Raw genomic sequence first — 17,484 nt, forward strand, 5'->3', positions numbered from 1 at the left:
CAGTATTGAGGTCTAGCGCTCCTGGATGTTAGACATTATTCCCAAGCCACACATTTAGGCCGTGTCCTTGACTGGAGACGTAACATGACGACCAAACTTTGGGTGCGGATAGAGCAAGCTCAAACTGATATACCTCTAAAAGGCGCACTTTGGTGTTATGACTCCCTCCCCTCGGGACTGAAATCACACCCTCTATTGGGTACCACATTGAGACTCAGTAGCCAGGTGTCCATTCAATCCTCCCTCACCTCGAGCAATTCTCCTTTATATCTGATCCTGAGACACCCAAATTTCAGACCAGGTCTCCACTCTCTCCGCTTTGATCATGCTGCTAAATTTGTGACAGCAGGATGATGGCCTACGCTACTGGAGCTAACTGACGTGTCAGGTACATACCAACTCCCCTTTTGGAAAGCGGTGCAATTACACCACTTCCTACACTCGATCCCGAACCCCCAAGACTTCTCCCGTCCACTGACGACCTTTGAAGAGCACTGCGCGGGAACCGACCCATTAGCAAGGACTCTTTCCAAAATGTACATGGCACTCACCACACCTCCCACACAACCACACCTACCTTACTTAACTAGGTGGGAAAGGGATCTCAAACGAAGTTTCTCAGACTTACATCATCATTTGTGCCTCCAAATCGTCCCTGTGTACCAAAATACAGGAGACGAATTATAAAATTCTTTCAAGATGGTACCTCACCCCCTCCAGGTTGCATAAATGCTTTCCGGCCACCTCAGAGCGTTGTTGGCGGTGTGGGGAAGGAGAAGGCTCAATGCTTCACATCTTCTGGTCCTGTCCTAAGCTACAGAATTTCTGGAAGGAGGTCAGGCGTATCACTCAAAAATTTACTGATTACGTGATACCTGAGGATGCAGTGTTTTTCCTTTTACACCTGTCAACAATACCGCTCAAAAGATACAAAAAATCTCTGACGCGACATCTACTGAATGCTGCCAAGGCATGTATACCACTTCGTTGGAAGCAACAGTGCCCACCAACCATCACAGACTGGCTGCGAAAGGTGGAAGAGCTGAATAAAATGGAGGACCTTGTCCTGTCCGCACAACACAAACACGAGAAATATTTAGAAACTTGGACCATATGGAACATTTTTATTTATTCAGATGAAGGAACATCCCTCTTAGCTCATAGATCATAGCTTAATTACAAAAGTCTACTTTGTTCCGGACAACAGGTTATTCCCTCATGCTAACCCTCGCTCTGTCTGCCCCCCCCCCCTTTTCTTCCCCTTCCTTCCCCCACTTTATCTGTAAAGACTTTCATTCCTTTCCTTTTTACTCCCTTTAACTGTGTTTTTGATGGAAATAGTGAAAATGAGAGGAAGAGGCCCGTGGACTCATGGACACGTGTGGAAAAGCTGTAACACACTAATGTATATGTTGCATACTAAAGCCACCAGTGCACTGTAATATGTGGATTATAATGGTAATTACAATCTGTTACATTGTTAATAATGCCTGTAATATAATCTGCTTTTTCTGATGGTCGGTTGCACTGGGACCTTTTCCTTCATGGAGGTTTAATAAAAATGTTTGAAAAATAAAAAAAAAAATCGTAATTCTCATTTTAGCCAGAATCGTGCAGCTCTAGAAGAGAGTGTGCTCAGCCCTGGAGAGACTCCGGGTGGAATGCGCAAAATCAGGCTCACTTCTGCACTGAAACCAATCAGCTTCCGGGTTTAATTGTTAAAGCTTAACCTCCCTGGCGGTATGATTATTTCGGATTTTAGGTGCTGAAAGCGGTACAATTATTTTGCATGGATATTTGGCGTTTTATATTGTAGGTCTGTAATTCTTAACAATAACACACTTAAATCTGTCCAAACAAGAGTCTAGTAGATATCCCGGGTATGATAAAGTTTGAAACACAAAAACATAAATTATAATATAATAAATAAAAATAAATAATTAAAAAAATAAATAAAATTAATAATAAAATAAAATTTCCCCACGATTCACTATCGCTCAATTCTGCAAGTGTTCTAATTTACTATCGCTGTTTTCTAGCTGGTCTAAAGCCACTTTTGATGTAAAGGGACACTTTTTGGTTGCTATGGACAATCTCCAGTTTCCAGGCAGAAAGAACAGTATATATATAACATAAAACTGCATGCAGGGCATAGGACAAAGCACTGGGGACAAAAGGGATGTGAAATAATTTCATACAGTACTGTAATCCGTAAGATTACAGTACTGTATGTGTAATGATTTCACACTTTTTTGAATTTGCCGCCAGGCTCCACCCCCGTGCGTCGCGCCGCTCGCAGAGAACGGAGCCTGGCACGGAGAGGCTTCGGAGGAGGAAGGAGCCCGCAAACACAGCAGGGGACATCGCAGGATCCCGGCGACAAGGTAAGTAAAGCCACACCAGGATCCTGCGATGTAATCCCAAGTGTGGCTCGGGGTTACCGCTAATGGTCCTGAATTTTAACCCCGAGCCACACTCAGGAAAACTGCCAGGGAGGTTAATTGAACAAGCTAAGGTTAGAAGTGAGCCTAATTTTGCACTCTCTAGATTTAGTGAACACACACCTATGTGCCTTCACATCAAGTCTTCGCTTTCTCCAGCACCTCATGATCTCAGAATACTGGTTTGCGTTTCCACTGAAAGCAGGAACTAAACTACTCATTGCCGACTGTGGCCCACCACCCTTCATGCCTTACTACTGGCCCATCACTACAAAAATAGATTGCATCTTTAATAGCATGACATGAGAGGCAGGAGGGGGTTGGCAATCCAGCAAACAGGAAGATATAACATTGGTTTATTTACTGTTTTTGATTTTACCCTGCTTAAAGTGGCTCTAAAAGGTTTTTTTTATGCATGTCATGGTGACTGTTTGTGGACTGCAGTCTTCAAGTTATTCCACAGATTTTCAATTGGGTTAAAGTCTGTGCTCCGACTAGGCCATGCAAGAAGATCCAACTTTTTCTCCTTTAACCACTGTGTGGTAATTTCTGCTGAGTGCTTTGGGTCATTGTCACGGAACGTCCCACACTCCGCTTGAGTGCTTCCGTCATATACCACTTCCTCCCAGTCTGTATACAGATATTCCAACCTCTCTGAGCAGAAAACAAGGCGACACTTGCTTCACTGCTAACATGGACTGTTTTATTATGAATCAAAGTTACAAGACTTTATATGCCGTTGGAACCTCCTCTAACAATACATCTGTAACTTAATTAACATGAGCTAATTATCTAATCCTTTATACAGCCTAGGTGACTGAGACATGACCTTTCACCCAGACTTGTGGTCACCGAGCTTCATACAGTTAATTAACACAATAGCAGTCGTCCCGTCTCCTACATTGTATAGAGGACAATGTCATTAGCTCATTCAATTAACATAAACACAGGTTGATGACACCAGCATCTCCTCACAGGATGTGTCCCAGCAGAATGAATCCATTGAAAATCCAGGGCCCATAATCAAAAGGCAACAGGCTTGCATACAGTCCTCTCCAACAGCCTCTGTCCCGGCTAGGTCTGTGACAGTCATGTTGAAAGGTAAACCTTCTTCCCATTGACAACTTTCTGGCAGAGGGCATACAGTGTTTGAAGGAGAAAAAGGTGAATGTCCCTGCATGGCCTAGTCAGAGACCAGACTTAAACCCCATTGAAAATTTGTGGAACGACTCGAACAAAAGGTGGTTCAACAAAATACTGATACAAAGGGAGATCCTTTTTCCAACTCAGCGATTCAGTTTGGGATTTTTTTTTAAATTGTTTTTCTGACATGTTGGCGTTAGATCTTTCACTTAGATGTTATAAGTTGCACTGGGTAAATACAGCTTGATAAAACAAAAACCGTGTTGGTCTTCTTTTCAGGCTGCAAAGCAACAAAAAGTGATTTTAAGGGGGGGGGATTCTTTGTATGTCCACTGTAAATAAGATATACTTTAACCACCTCAATGCCGGGCCTATTCTGGCACTTCTCTCCTACATGTAAAAATCATCATTTTTTTGCTAGAAAATAACTCAGAACCCCCAAACATTATATATGATTTTTTTTAGCAGACACCCTAGGGAATAAAATGGTGCTCATTGCAACTTTTTATCTCACACAGTATTTGCGTAATAATTTTTCAAACGCCTTTTTTTTGGAAAAAAAACGGTTTTGTGAATAAAAAAAAAAAATAACAAAACAGTAAAGTTAGCCCAATTTTTTTGTGTAATGTGAAAGATGATGTTACGCCAAGTAAATAGATACCCAACATGTCACACTTTAAAATTGCGCACAATCATGGAATGGCGCCAAACTTCATAACTTAAAAATCTCCATAGGCGACGCTTTAAAATTTTTTACATGTTACCAGTTTAGCGTTACAGAGGAGGTCTAGTGCTAGAATTGTTGCACATGCTCTAACGCACGCGGCGTTACCTCACATGTGTGGTTTGAGTGGCGTTTACATATGTGGGTGGGACTTACGTGTGCGTTCGCTTCTGAGCGCGAGCTACCGGGGACAGGGGAGTTTTAAAAAATTTTTTTATTTTACTTAATTTTTTTTTTTTTTTTTTACACTTTTTTTTTTATTACTTTTATTCCTATTACAAGGAATGTAAACATCCCTTGTAATAGGAATCTGTGTGACAGGTCCTCTTTATGGAGAGATGCGGGGTCAATAAGACCCCACATCTCTCCTCCAGGCTGGAAAGCATGAGATCGGGAAATTTTTACGGATCTCATACTGACAGCCGCGATCGCGGCTTCGGTTATTTCCGGCTACCCGGGCGTGACGTCATAACATCGCGCCCGGGCCTCCGACGGTCATAGAGATGACTGGTGACCATCTGGTCACCAGAAATCTCTATCGTCCTCATCCGGCGCCGGCCGATTCATTCTCCGGGCTCCCGATGGCACGGGAGAGCCCGGAGAACCACCGGATGGCGGCAGGAGGGGGGGGCATCCCCTCCCGTCGCCTATAAGAACGATCAAGAGGTGGAACTGCCGCTATGATCATTCTTATCGTGCACAGAATCGCCAATTGAAAATAATGATATCTGAATGATGTCTGTAGCTACAGGCATCATTCAGATATCCCCCAAAGTACAGGACATTTATATACAGTGGCAGGTTTTAAAGTGGTTAACTGCTTGCCGACCAGCCGCTGTCATTATTGGATTGTGGTACAATCCCGCGAATCGCGTGGGTGTACGTCAACATGGGATCTCGTTTTTTGTGGGGAAGCCAGTCAGAGTCTGCCGGCCACCCGCGATCGTTCCTCACAGTGACAGAACGGGGATCTGCCTGTTTAAACAAGGCAAATATCCATTCTGACAGGGAAGATCACACAGATCCTGTCTTTTTGCTAAGCAGGAAGACAGATCTGTGTGTTTGCACAGTCACACCGTCCCTCATACAGTCAGAACACATTTAACCCCTTGATCGCCCCTGTTAACCCCCATCCCCGCCAGTGTCATTAGTACAATAACAGTGCATATTTTTAGCACTGATTACTGTAATGTCAGGGGTTCCCAAAAAAAAAAAAAGTGTCAAAAACGTCAGTTAGGTGTCCGATCTGTCCACCGCAATCCCGCTAAAAATCACTGATCGCCACCATTACTAGTGAAAATAAATAAAAATAATGAAAATGCCATAAACCTATTCCCTATTTTGTAGACGCTATATTTTTCTAGAAGAATACATATTGGCCTAAACCGATGAAGAAATTTGTATTTACATTTTTTATAACAAAAAGTAAAAAAAAAAAAAAAATAGTTTTTTTTTTTCAAAATTGTCGTGCTTTTGGTTTATAGCTCAAAAAATAAAAACCGCAGGTTACAAAATACCACCAAAAGAAAACTATTTGTGGGAAAAAAAAGGACATCAATTATGTTTGGGTACAAGATCGCAAGACCGCGTAATTATCATATAAAACAGCTCAGTGCTGTATCGCAAAAAATGGCCTGGTCAGGAAGTGAGCAAATCATTCCAATCCTTAAGTGGTTAAGTAAATTAGAACAATTTGCCAAAATCTCTTAGCAACTTTGTTTAATATTGCTATGAATCAGAAAGGAAGCCAAATGTTCTCAACCTCAGTCCAAGCTAATCACAAGTACGCTGCATGACTCAAAATTTCTGTCTTTTAGCCAAAGAACAAAGTAGAAACTAAGGCCTCATGCACACAAGACGCTGTTAAACTCGTGTTCAGAGGCAGTTGGACACTTTTTTCAACTGCCCCTGAACCCATTCAATATTATCCTATGTGTCCATGTACACAGTCTCGTTTTTTGGCGTTTTTAGGCAGTTGCGTATAACCTCGTTTTTCCAGAAGCAAAAAAATGGGTGCAGACGCAAAAGTTTTCCACGTTTCAGACGCCAAACGCGGCTAAACGCGGGTACCGCGTTTAGCCGCGTTTATAAGTGTTTTTTACAACCCGACTTTGGGGCCCTATATCTCGGGGCCACTTGGTGCTAGGAACCCTAACTTTTGATATGTTATAGTGCTAGATCCACTGTGTTTGCACACCAAATTTGGGTTTCCTAGCACCAAGGGGCCTCAAAGTCGGGTCGTAAAATGTCATTCTCTGCTGCAGTTTACCATCATATTTCTGTGTTTTCTATTCCAAAAAATAGGGTTCCTTTAAAAACACTTATAAAACGCAAACATGGCTAAACGCGGTACTGGAGTTTAGCCGCGTTTGACGTCTGAAACGTGAAAAACTTTTGCGTCTGAACCCATTTTTGTGCTTCTGGAAAAACAAGGTTAAACACAACTGCCTAAAAACGCCAAAAAACTAGACTGTGTACATGGACACATAGGATAACATTGAATGAGTTCAGGGGCATTTGAAAAAAAAAGTGTCCAACTGCCTCTGAACGTGCGTTTAACAGCGTCTCGTGTGCATGAGGCCTAAATAGCCATCTTTGTGCTTATAAGGTTTCACTGCTCGTTAGTGCATGGGAACAATGTACACAAAAGGCATCACAAAATTATGCACAGTGGGCCATGCACACAACTGTGCACTAAAAGGCTTAAAAATATTGTAAATGCTAGACTAAGACCCCTTTCACACTGGGGCGGCGGGTCCGTTAGCAGTAAAGCGCTGCTAGTTTTAGCAGCACTTTACCGTTGTTTAAGCGGTGCTTTTACCACCCAAGAAGGGGTTAACAAGGGGTTAAAAGTGCTCTTGTTGCAGCACTTTGGAAGCGCTGCCCATTAATTTCAATGGGCAGGGCTTTGTAGGAGCACTGTATACAGTGCTCCTACAACACCCCAAAGATGCTGCTTGCAGGACATTTCCTGTCCCGCAAGCGCACAGCCACAGTGTGAAAGCACTCGGGCTTTCACACTGGAGGAGGCATGAGAGGCAGATTTCAGCAGCTATTTTTAGCGCTAAAATGCCTGAAAACTGCCTCAATGTGAAAGGGGTCTAAAGCAGCCCAGAGATTTTGCAATTTTTTTTCCTTCCACCTTAGGTGGAAGGGAAGAAAATCACTTTACTTCCCCGTCGACATAATCAGTGTTGATAAGTGAAACCCTCCCACAGCGCTCTTGTATTGTGCCGGCAGGGAGACTTCCCTGCTGGCAGAACACATTGGTCACTGCTCGTGATTATAGCTGCCAGTAGTGATCGCATGGAAAAAGCCGGACAGGCTGGTTGTGCTGAAGTCTATCGATGGATCCACTTCAGCACAACCAGCCTGCTCATAGATGGATCAAATCTTAGCCAGCCACTGGTGAAGTATATGAAAGATGATGTGATGCAGAGTAAATAGGTGCCCAACATGTCAAGCTTTAACACTGTGCACGCTCGTGGAATGTAACAAACTATGGTACTTTAAAATTTACTTTATCTCCATAAGCGTTTCTTTAAAAATTTCTACAGGTTACCAGTTTCGCGTTAGATTAGCTCTAGTGCTAGAATTATTGCTCTCGCCCTGAAGTTCGCAGCAAGACCTCACATGTGGTGTAAACACAGTTTACATACGTGGAAGTGACCTATGTATTTGTTTACCACTGCGAGCACAGGGGGGCGGGGGTACTTAATTGTCCCTTTATAAAAAAAAAAAAAATTTGATCACTTTAATTCCTATCACAAGGAATGTAAACATCCCTTGTGATATAAATAAGCAGTAACAGGTCCTCTTTATGGAAAGATCTGAGGTCAATAAGACCCCCACACCTCTACTCTACAATAGAGCTGCACGATTCTGGCTAAAATGAGAATTACAATTTTTTTGCTTAGAATAAAGATCACAATTCTCGTGGTGCAACATCTTCTTTCACATTATACAAATAAATTGGGCTAAATTTACTGTTTAGTTTTTTTTTAATACATTAAAGTGTATTTTTTTTTTTTTTAAACTGTGTTTGAAAAAACGCTGCACAAATACGGTGTGACATAAAATATTGATAGAGATATATCTGTATGTATGTATGTATATAAAAAATATCTCTATCTATCATGTTTGGGTGTTCCAAATAATTTTCTAGCAGAAAATAATGATTTTTATTTGCAAGCAACAAATGTCAGAAAAGGTTTGATCTTAAATGGTTAAACTTCCCTCATTTACACTCAGAGTTCTTTCCTTAGATAAAAGAAGGAAAAGATACTTTGTTACTACTTATTCACAGTGTTGTGATAAAACTTGGCAGGCTGCCTGGATTTTGATTTATTTTTTCCCAGCTGTGAGAACTCTCTGCACTTGTTAGAAAGAATGATGACATGCTGTTTTGAAGATCAGGAAGAGGAAAAGATTGCAATTTCGATTCTTAGCGATTAATCGTGCAGCTCTACTCTACAATGGAAAGCATTAGATCTTAAAAAGACCTTGTTTACATTGGGCTGGAACCGGAAGGGACTTCATGTCGTCGCTCCGGTCCTCCTTGACCATAGAGATAAGAGGAGGCCATCTTTCCTGATTGGTCCCTGGGCTGACCATTTATCTAGGCAAGCCTGGGAACCACCGCAAAGCGGTTGTAAAAGTGATCGAGGAGCTAATCACCTGCTCAGATCTTTTTTATCAGGAAGACCGGTGCCTGAGGGGAAATTTAATACCGGGGTTATGGCATCCAGCTGCAGCCATAAGCCCCGGTATTAAACATCAAACTTATGACATATTTTCCCAGTTAGGCAGTTGGCAAGTGGGTAAAATGCAAGTACTAGTGTTTACACATATACATTTCTATGGGTAGAATTATGCCCCAGCTGGAGCACTTGGGTGTTGTACACCCATACACCTGTATATAAAGGTCTATATGCACAAGCTTCTAAAGGCTAAGCTCACCTTTGGCAGTAACTCAGTCAGGCTTCAGGGGAACAGAAATTAGTCTGCAGTAATCAATATTATTAAAAGCTGATCCATTTGTTTTAATCTACTGGGGCCCCCTGCCCACATGGACGCATTTCTGGAAAACGTGTGCCAAAGGAGGACATGTCCTTTAAAGTCTAAATACAACACGCGATACAAAGTTTATTTTGCATTAGGAATTTTGTTTCCTAAAAGAAAAAGTACCAATTTTATAAAAGCAGCTGTTAAGATTGCATGTCTTGGGACCAAAGGGTCAAGAATCTAAAATATTTATGGAAGCCACAGTTGCACACAACCTAATCACACTTTTCTATGGCACGGTCTTTCAGGAAATGCATCTGTACAGAACTTTAAGGCCTCATGCACACTGGATGTTATAAAAACGCCAGTAGCGTTAGCTGTAGAATGAGTTGTGCAGCATTGTTGCAGTAATGTTTTTCAGCGTTTTATAACAAGACTATACCTCCCACAAAAGCTTATGGCTCAAAAACACTCAATAGCTGCATTTTCAGCTTTTTTCAGAATTAGAGCATTTTTGCAGCTGAAAAACTCCTCTCAAACCCACTAGTTCTGTTTTTTTTTTTTTTTTTGTTCCAGCCAGCACATGGGATAACATGCTGGGGAGTTGGTTTACTGACTGCAGAAACAAACGCCTGAGGCCAAAAACAGCAGGTGTAAAAACATCCAATGTGCATGAGGCCAAGATGAATCCAGCTTGGTCCAATGTAACTAAGCAACTGTAGGGTCCGCCTAGAATTTGGACATCCCTGTAGTAGGCATCACTATGCCAGTGATCTCCACTAGCTTCTGGGTCCCATTCGGAGCAGATGCACTGCTACATAGTGAACACGGGCGGTTGGCCACTCAGCATGGGCACCATTCAAAAAAATGCTTTGCACTTTAATGGATGCAAAGCATTCTCTGATTGGACAAGGTGGAGAACGTGAGGTCACCTCCCTACCGCTTCACTTTGTCCAGCAACCAGACCATTCTGGCAGAAAAATAATTCATTTGGGTCACCTTGGCACAAACAAATAAGGCCCCTTGCATGCTAGGTGTCCAACCAGATTGCCTGTAGACTGTCAAAGTCTATGAGAGGCTGAAAGCTGTTCTGATGAATACTCCCATTCTAAATGGCAAAAATAAATTACCCACCTCAATACAGGGCACTTACACCCCCTTCCTGCCCAAGCCAATTTTCAGCTTTCAGCGTTATCGCTGTTTAAATGACAATTGTGCGGTCATGCTACACTGTACCCAAACACAATTTTTATCACTTTGTTTCCACAAATAGAGCTTTATTTTGGTGGTATTTGATCACTTCTGCGTTTTTTATTTCTTGCTAAATAAAAAAAAAAAAAAAGAGACCTAAAATTAAAAAAAAAAAAAAGTTTTTCTTTTGTTTGTTATACAATTTTGTAAATAAGTTTTCTCCTTCACTGATGGGCACTGATAAGGCAGCACTGATGAGTACTTATGGGTGGCACTGCTGCGCACTGATATGCGGCACTGATAGATGGCATCGATAGGCATCACTGATGGCACTGGCAGGCATTGGGAATGGGCACTGATTGGCATTTCCCTGGTGGTCTAGGGTGGCATACCTGGTGGTCCAGGGTGGTGCCAATCCCTGGTGGTCCTGGCAGCATCCTGGTAGTCCTGGGTGGGCATCCGAGGGGGGGCTGCGCTGATAAACAAACAATCAGCAGACGCCCCCTGTCAGGAGCGCAGCCGACTGGCTCTCCTCCACTCGCGTCTGTCAGACGTGAGTGAGGAAAAGCCGATCAACGGCTCTTCCTGTTTACATCGTGACCAGTCATGATTGGACATGGCTGATCACGTGGTGCAGGGCTCCGCCCAACCAGCCATGTCACTCATTCAGAGTCATCTGTGAATGGAAAACTACAAGGTACGGCAGCCTTTGCGGCTGTCGACTTGTAGTTTTCAATGAACTACCACAGGTTCATTGAGTCTTCCAGATACACTGACAGGTCTGCTAGAGAACTGCATGGCATCAGTAATCTGCTTATCATTGTTGCAATGCTTTGCAGGCTCCTACAACAAAAGATAAATGCACTTTTTTTAACTGCAAAAAAAAAAAAAAAAAATGTGCATTTATTTTTATTTTTTTTAAAGTGAACTTACCCTTTAAATATATCAAATGTAATTGTGAATATCTGTAAAGTAAAAAAAAAAAAAAAAAAACACCTTGGATGCAATGTTATCTGAACAAAGTGAAAGCATGTGTCATTCATCTGACTCTACCCCAGTGGCCGTCAACCTTTCAGACCTCACGGATCACTAAACTCACAATTTTCAATCCTGCGGGCCAACATTAATCGTACATTCCTTATACACACAATGCTCCGGCTCTGGCTCTCTGCCCCCGCCCCCCTAGTATTGACTGTCAGCATGCATTGAGAACACTGGAAACATTGGGTGGTATACATCTGCCACAATGTTGATTTGCACGGACCATCAGTGTTCTGCGGACCACTGGTTGGCAACCGCTGCCCTGCATATTAATGCACAGAAAAAAAAAAAACACATTTGATGATCAATAAAAGTGTATAGAGAGCAGTAAAACAGTTGATATTTATAATTTAATTTTAATTGCTGTTCGTTTTTTTTTTGGTGCTGTGCCAGTCACATGACTAATCAGGGCTGTACAGACAGACTCATACTGTAGAAAAAGAACCCCCTTCCAAGGATCTTTCCCTACAGATGCAAAAGATCACACCACACAACAGCGCTGTAGGGATAAGGAACTGAGAGGATTTTTAAAATATAAATAAAATATACAGTTCCATTATATACAGTATGCGATTTATGTGAACGAATTATGGCAATTAACATTTCTCCGTTTGGTATCACTTTAAGAAAATCTTAAAAAGCTAAATATTTCCAAAATTATATAAAGTTAAACTTTTTGGATGTGTTTATTTTGATCTTTCTTCTAAACACATACAAAAACATTTCATGCTAGGCCATCTAACTTGACAACTTCCCTAAAACAGCAAACATAATTGCTCTGATGAAAGTGATTACTCCACTTCAGTAAACCAGAAAACAGAAAACTTCTACATCAGTGGTCAGGAAAGTTCTATGCGCCGCAGTCAATGGTGAGAAATGTGGTGGGACACCTCAGCCTACGTCCATGACTGCCGTATGATAAATATCATGTGAAGACAGATGACTCTCGTAGGATCTTTCCTCTCTCCTCTTACAAAGCAGACCCTGGCCCCCAGTAACCATTGTCCTAGATCTACATCCATATCTACTCTATACTGCTTTCTCTTTATTGCTACACTTTCTATTCCTACCGTGCTGATTTTCTAATCTCTAAGTACAATCTATATGGCTGCCTTGTTCTGACTTGCATAGCTGTTTCTATACTGCTGCTTGCCCAGGTGCTTTATTTTAACCTGCGTTTGTGCTTCATATTTTGCCTCCACACCACCTGTTTTAACCTTGAAAACCCCACAGCATGGTGCCACAACTGTTGGCATTACAAATGGTTGCAGGGAGCTTGTGGTGAAGCCCCATTCACAAGAATGGGCTGCATCTGGTGGCAATACTGCCAGTCTTGCATACCATGGGGTATAACGTTTGATGCTGCACAGCATCCCATCTGGCTACCAACGTAGTCTAAGGTGGGTGGTCTAAAGGGGGTAAAATCATGGCCTAACGCTTATTTTTACCGACCCCACCTCCAGGCTGTAAATGTGAATGAGGCCTTTCAGCATTACTTTTATCCCATTTTCTACTACTCTTATTTGTTTTTTCCTTAATGCCATAACTTCAGACAGCTATATTTAGAGTGTAACATGTATCATGTTCAATATCTGCCTGCTCTTTCCTCTATCCTCCCACTCTGTGACAGCGGGCTGGGGATCTTCTCCCCTCAACCGCTGTCACAAGTCAAAAAAAAACCACGGCCGAGCAGAGCTCCTCCCACACGGTGGCGTCATTTATTCCCAGAGTCTTGTAAAACAATGAACTGCAACTACTGTCAGCCTTTGCGGCTGTTGGCTTGTAGTTCTCAATGAACTACCAGGGCATGGATGAGCACTCTAGGTTGTCCATTAAGCAACTGTCCGCCCGTATCAGAAGTACTGCAGGAACCTGGCATTACACCTAGAATCTGCTGATCACAAATGCAATGCTTTTTGGGCTCCAAAAATATAATAAATTGCATATTTCTTACCTGCAAAATTGTAAAGGTGAACTTATCCTTTAAACTTTGTCAGACCCACTCTCAGGCAGAATGGCTTTTCAAGTACTTCTCTTTCCAAGTTTTCCCACCCTATAAGAGCTCGCTCCCATCAGAACACGGTGTGGGAAACCTGCTGGGAGTGCGACCTGCTGTGGATGACAATGTATTCCTATCAAAATCTCAAATGCTGAATGCAAACGTTTAAGCTATGACACTACAAAACACAGTGCATTTGCCTGCACTGGATTGCATGCAACCACAGCACCATGCGATCCGGTTGCAGTGCATATTTAAATGTAATGCATGCACTACTTTTGGGGCGATCTAGTGCAATTTCAGCCCATTCAGTCAAATGAATGGGCTTGGCCAAAAAAATAAATAAATGTATATATCTGGTATGATATGGTCCTAATTGCTGTTCATCCAGTCTCTATAATTAATCATTTATTGCATGAATTTATATAGCGCTTACAATTTACAAAATATGTTAACATCACTCTCTGCCCTCAAGGAGCTTACAATCTAAACTTGGCCAGAAAAGGAATGAAATTCGGCCAGTTCAGCAGGGACTGGCCAATTTTTGATCTATGGGCAGGCTAGTTGTACAGAACAGAAGTCAACCCCTTAATGGAAGCAATAACTCCTTGGGAAGTATTCCCCATCAACACCGGGTGTGCTGATAAGGGAATCTTTTTTTTTTTTCTTTTTTTTTTTGTTATGTTCAACCTGTTGGTTGAATGAAAATAAAATGCATCATTCTACTGCCTGCCTTCATTGCCAAACTCACATACATACACATAGTAGGGTCAATTTAACTACCAGCATGTCTATTAAGTGTGGGAAGAAACCAGAGTCCCCAAAGTAAACCCACGCAAGCACAGGGAGAACATCCAAACTCCGTGCAGATAGTGTCCCCCATTGCGATTGAAACAAAAAAAAAAAAAAAAAAAAAACACTTTTGTTAACAGAGCACCCACGCCGTTTCTCACATAGTATCAGCTAAGTGCACCCTTCATAATTAGGCCCTATTCACACCTGAACGTTTGCGATCACAGGAAGAATCACCCCAACTCTGCCTGAGATCCCAAAACGCTCTGCAAAACGGACATCGCACCACGCTTGTTCAGGTGCCATTCATTTTCAATGACACCTGAACACGTATGCAGTTCTGGTGCAAAAAAATAAATATATCACCCTGCAAGCGTGGCAAACCGCATCGCGTGAAGCTTGTCATTCAAAAAGGAGCTTCTTTTAGCAGGGCAAGCTTCTCGATATGCTATTTGCTGCGATTTATCGAGCAAACAATCGCTGCAGAACAGCACCCGTGTTTAGGTGCCATTGAAAATGAATGGCACCTGAACCAGCATTGTGCGATTTGTCAGTTTCGCAGAGCGTTTTGGGATCATAGGCAGAATCGCAGTGATTCTTCTCACGATCACAAACGCCCAGGTGTGAATGGGGCCTTAGGGTTACAACGCACATTACAATCTGACCACACAATCCTGTTACAATCAATAAACTTTAGATTTTCCACAACTATGCAATATGAGCACCTACCAATCAGTTTGTATTCAATCAGGCTCTTGTGTTTTTGGTAGATCTAAAGCTGGTCATATAATATACGGTTTTGTTATTCAATTTCCTTTATAAGTTACCTTTAACTATGTAGTGCAAGGGCCTGCCTGATTGCATACAAATTTAGATTTACCAAAACCATATAATATGAGGTCAAACCTAAAGGAAATTGAAGAACACTCTGCCTTCCTGAGTTACAGTGATGCAGTGCAATTCCTGTGTGAATCACATGCGATGTGACAGTGTTAACCAGGGCTAAAAAAAAAAAAAAAAAAAAAAAAAAAAAAAAAAAAAACGCAACACCACTATTTTAAGTTATGATTGTAAGTTATCAATCGCATCTGTTTTCCACCATGTAGTTTCATAATCTGTTCAATTAAATCATGATTACAGGGTATACTCATGAACAGTATCTCATACAAAAAAAAAAGATAGTTGTATGTCCTGTTTTTTCAAATCTGATCTATATACCGGGGCTGAAAGAAACCCAAAAGGATGTTACTAATCGGACCAGGCAGCACATACTATACAGGGCTTTATTGGAAAATGATATCATTATCACACAAGAAAAACCCACACTGACCACCACTCTAAAAATTAAGAAGACAAACGCTGTCAAGTCACCACAGCAGCTGCTCGCACACCTCCTACTGCTGGACTAAGAAGAAAAATATATAAAATTTAAGAAACCAAGTGTGGGCGGCCTGGCCACTGGGATGTAACACAGGTGATATGCCACGTATCATAACCAGCAAAACCGTTTGAGAGCGTTTTGCAAGACAAGCAAAGTTTTTTAATAAATTTTGACTTGATATACAAGCGATGTCTAGATATACAAGTAGTGTCAAGTCACAACTGAGTATAAAAGAGAGGAGAGGCGCCTCTAAGTGTAGAAATATGGTTACATTTAGACCCCTTTCACACTGAGGCATTTTTCAGGTGCTAAAAGGCTAAAAATAGCGCCTGTCAAGCAGGCTCTGTAGCTCCTGCTGGACTGTGCCTCCAATCCTCTTGTGGAGGCGATTTGTAAATGGACATTTTAAGATTACACAATCTATCACGTTGCTATGATCTTTTTATATGGACTATAAAACTGAAAGACTTATGAATAAAAGGTTGTGTAACAAATCATTTGAGTTTGCATGACTTCTTATGGGGAAATCCGCTTTGATACACAAGCGCTTTGGATTACAAGCATGTTTCCGGAGTTATGCTCGCAATCCAAGGTTTTACTGTACAGGGCAAAAGTAACCAAATATACTCCCATGCCAGACAGTCCCCACTAAGATCTCAGTATAAGATAACCAAGGGCTGGACTCAAAAGAAAAATAATGGAATGAAATCAGTACACAACTTAATTGATGGGAAAAGAAGTCATGACTTTTTGATTGTGTGGTCACCATTATTCCTGCCAGAGCTGAAAAAGGCATCCACAGCTGAAGAAGTTACCCTCCAAGTACCAATCAATGGCACTGATCACTACAGGAGAGAAAAGACTAAAGCAAGGATGATGGAGATCAATAGCCAACCAGTATGCAGGGATCCACTGACCACCAGCAGGTAAAATAAATAAATAATATAAATAATAATAATGTTATATTAAAAATAGTATGTTTAAAATATATTGTCATTAATAATAATGTCACTTGGATGTGTAAGCCATATGAGATGAATCGGGTGAAGAATGTATAGAATAGGAGGTGTGGCAGCAGGCTGTCAGCTGTCCGATGCCCACACAGATGCCCACACTTCCCACCACAGCCCGATCCATTAGATCTATCAGAGGATCTTTACTTTGTTTTGCACGATGTAAATAATAATGAGGCGTCCAGTTCGGAAAGGCATTCTTTATAAATATACAGAACGATGACAGCACACAGCTATGCCGCACACCATGCCGCTCTTACCTGTCTGCTCCCAGTAAGGACTGAGGGACGGAGCAGGTCTCCAGGACTCAGCAGACCGGAGCACACACAACTCCCCGGCGTCCAGCTGATCGCACAGCCTAGTCTGTCATTCCGCTCATACCGCGAGATCAGCCGAGTCATGCGCAGTACGGCGCCATCACGAGAACAGCTCTGGGGAATTCTGCGTCATGCATGATGCAGGCGGAACAGGACGAGTGTCTTCTGCGCACGCGCGATAGTTGTTATGTAATGGAAGGCTGTCGCCGTTTTTAATCTAATTATATTTTTGTAAAATGTCATTTCGAGGCACCAGTTATTATTCACCCAATTAATGGCATACAGTTGCATGTATGGCCGATGTCATGCATTTGCGTTAGGGAGATGACACCTAATATGGTGACCTGAAAGCACAGTGATCATTTGAGGATAACAACATTGTGCTGAAAAGTGCAGGTTCCAGGGCTGGGAACGTTGTTTTGCCTTACATTTCATATT

General features: G+C 41.9%; 1 protein-coding gene across 2 annotated transcripts in view; it reads right to left on the minus strand.

Annotated features, from left to right (window-relative positions):
• Positions 1-17,167, minus strand: part of LYST (lysosomal trafficking regulator) — a 556,505-nt gene extending 539,338 nt beyond the window's left edge. The window contains exons 1-2 of one of the 2 annotated variants that reach the window (XM_073627507.1): positions 16,990-17,167; positions 13,499-13,656 (exon numbers count right to left, since the gene is read on the minus strand). The gene's annotated coding sequence lies outside the window, so the exon portion shown is untranslated. The remainder of the gene's footprint in view (positions 1-13,498; positions 13,657-16,989) is intronic. The other variant, XM_073627506.1, reaches the window with a different exon arrangement.
• Positions 17,168-17,484: the final 317 nt, after the last annotated feature.

Source organism: Aquarana catesbeiana, linkage group LG04, assembly GCF_042186555.1.
Source record: "Aquarana catesbeiana isolate 2022-GZ linkage group LG04, ASM4218655v1, whole genome shotgun sequence".
NCBI lineage: Eukaryota > Metazoa > Chordata > Amphibia > Anura > Ranidae > Aquarana > Aquarana catesbeiana.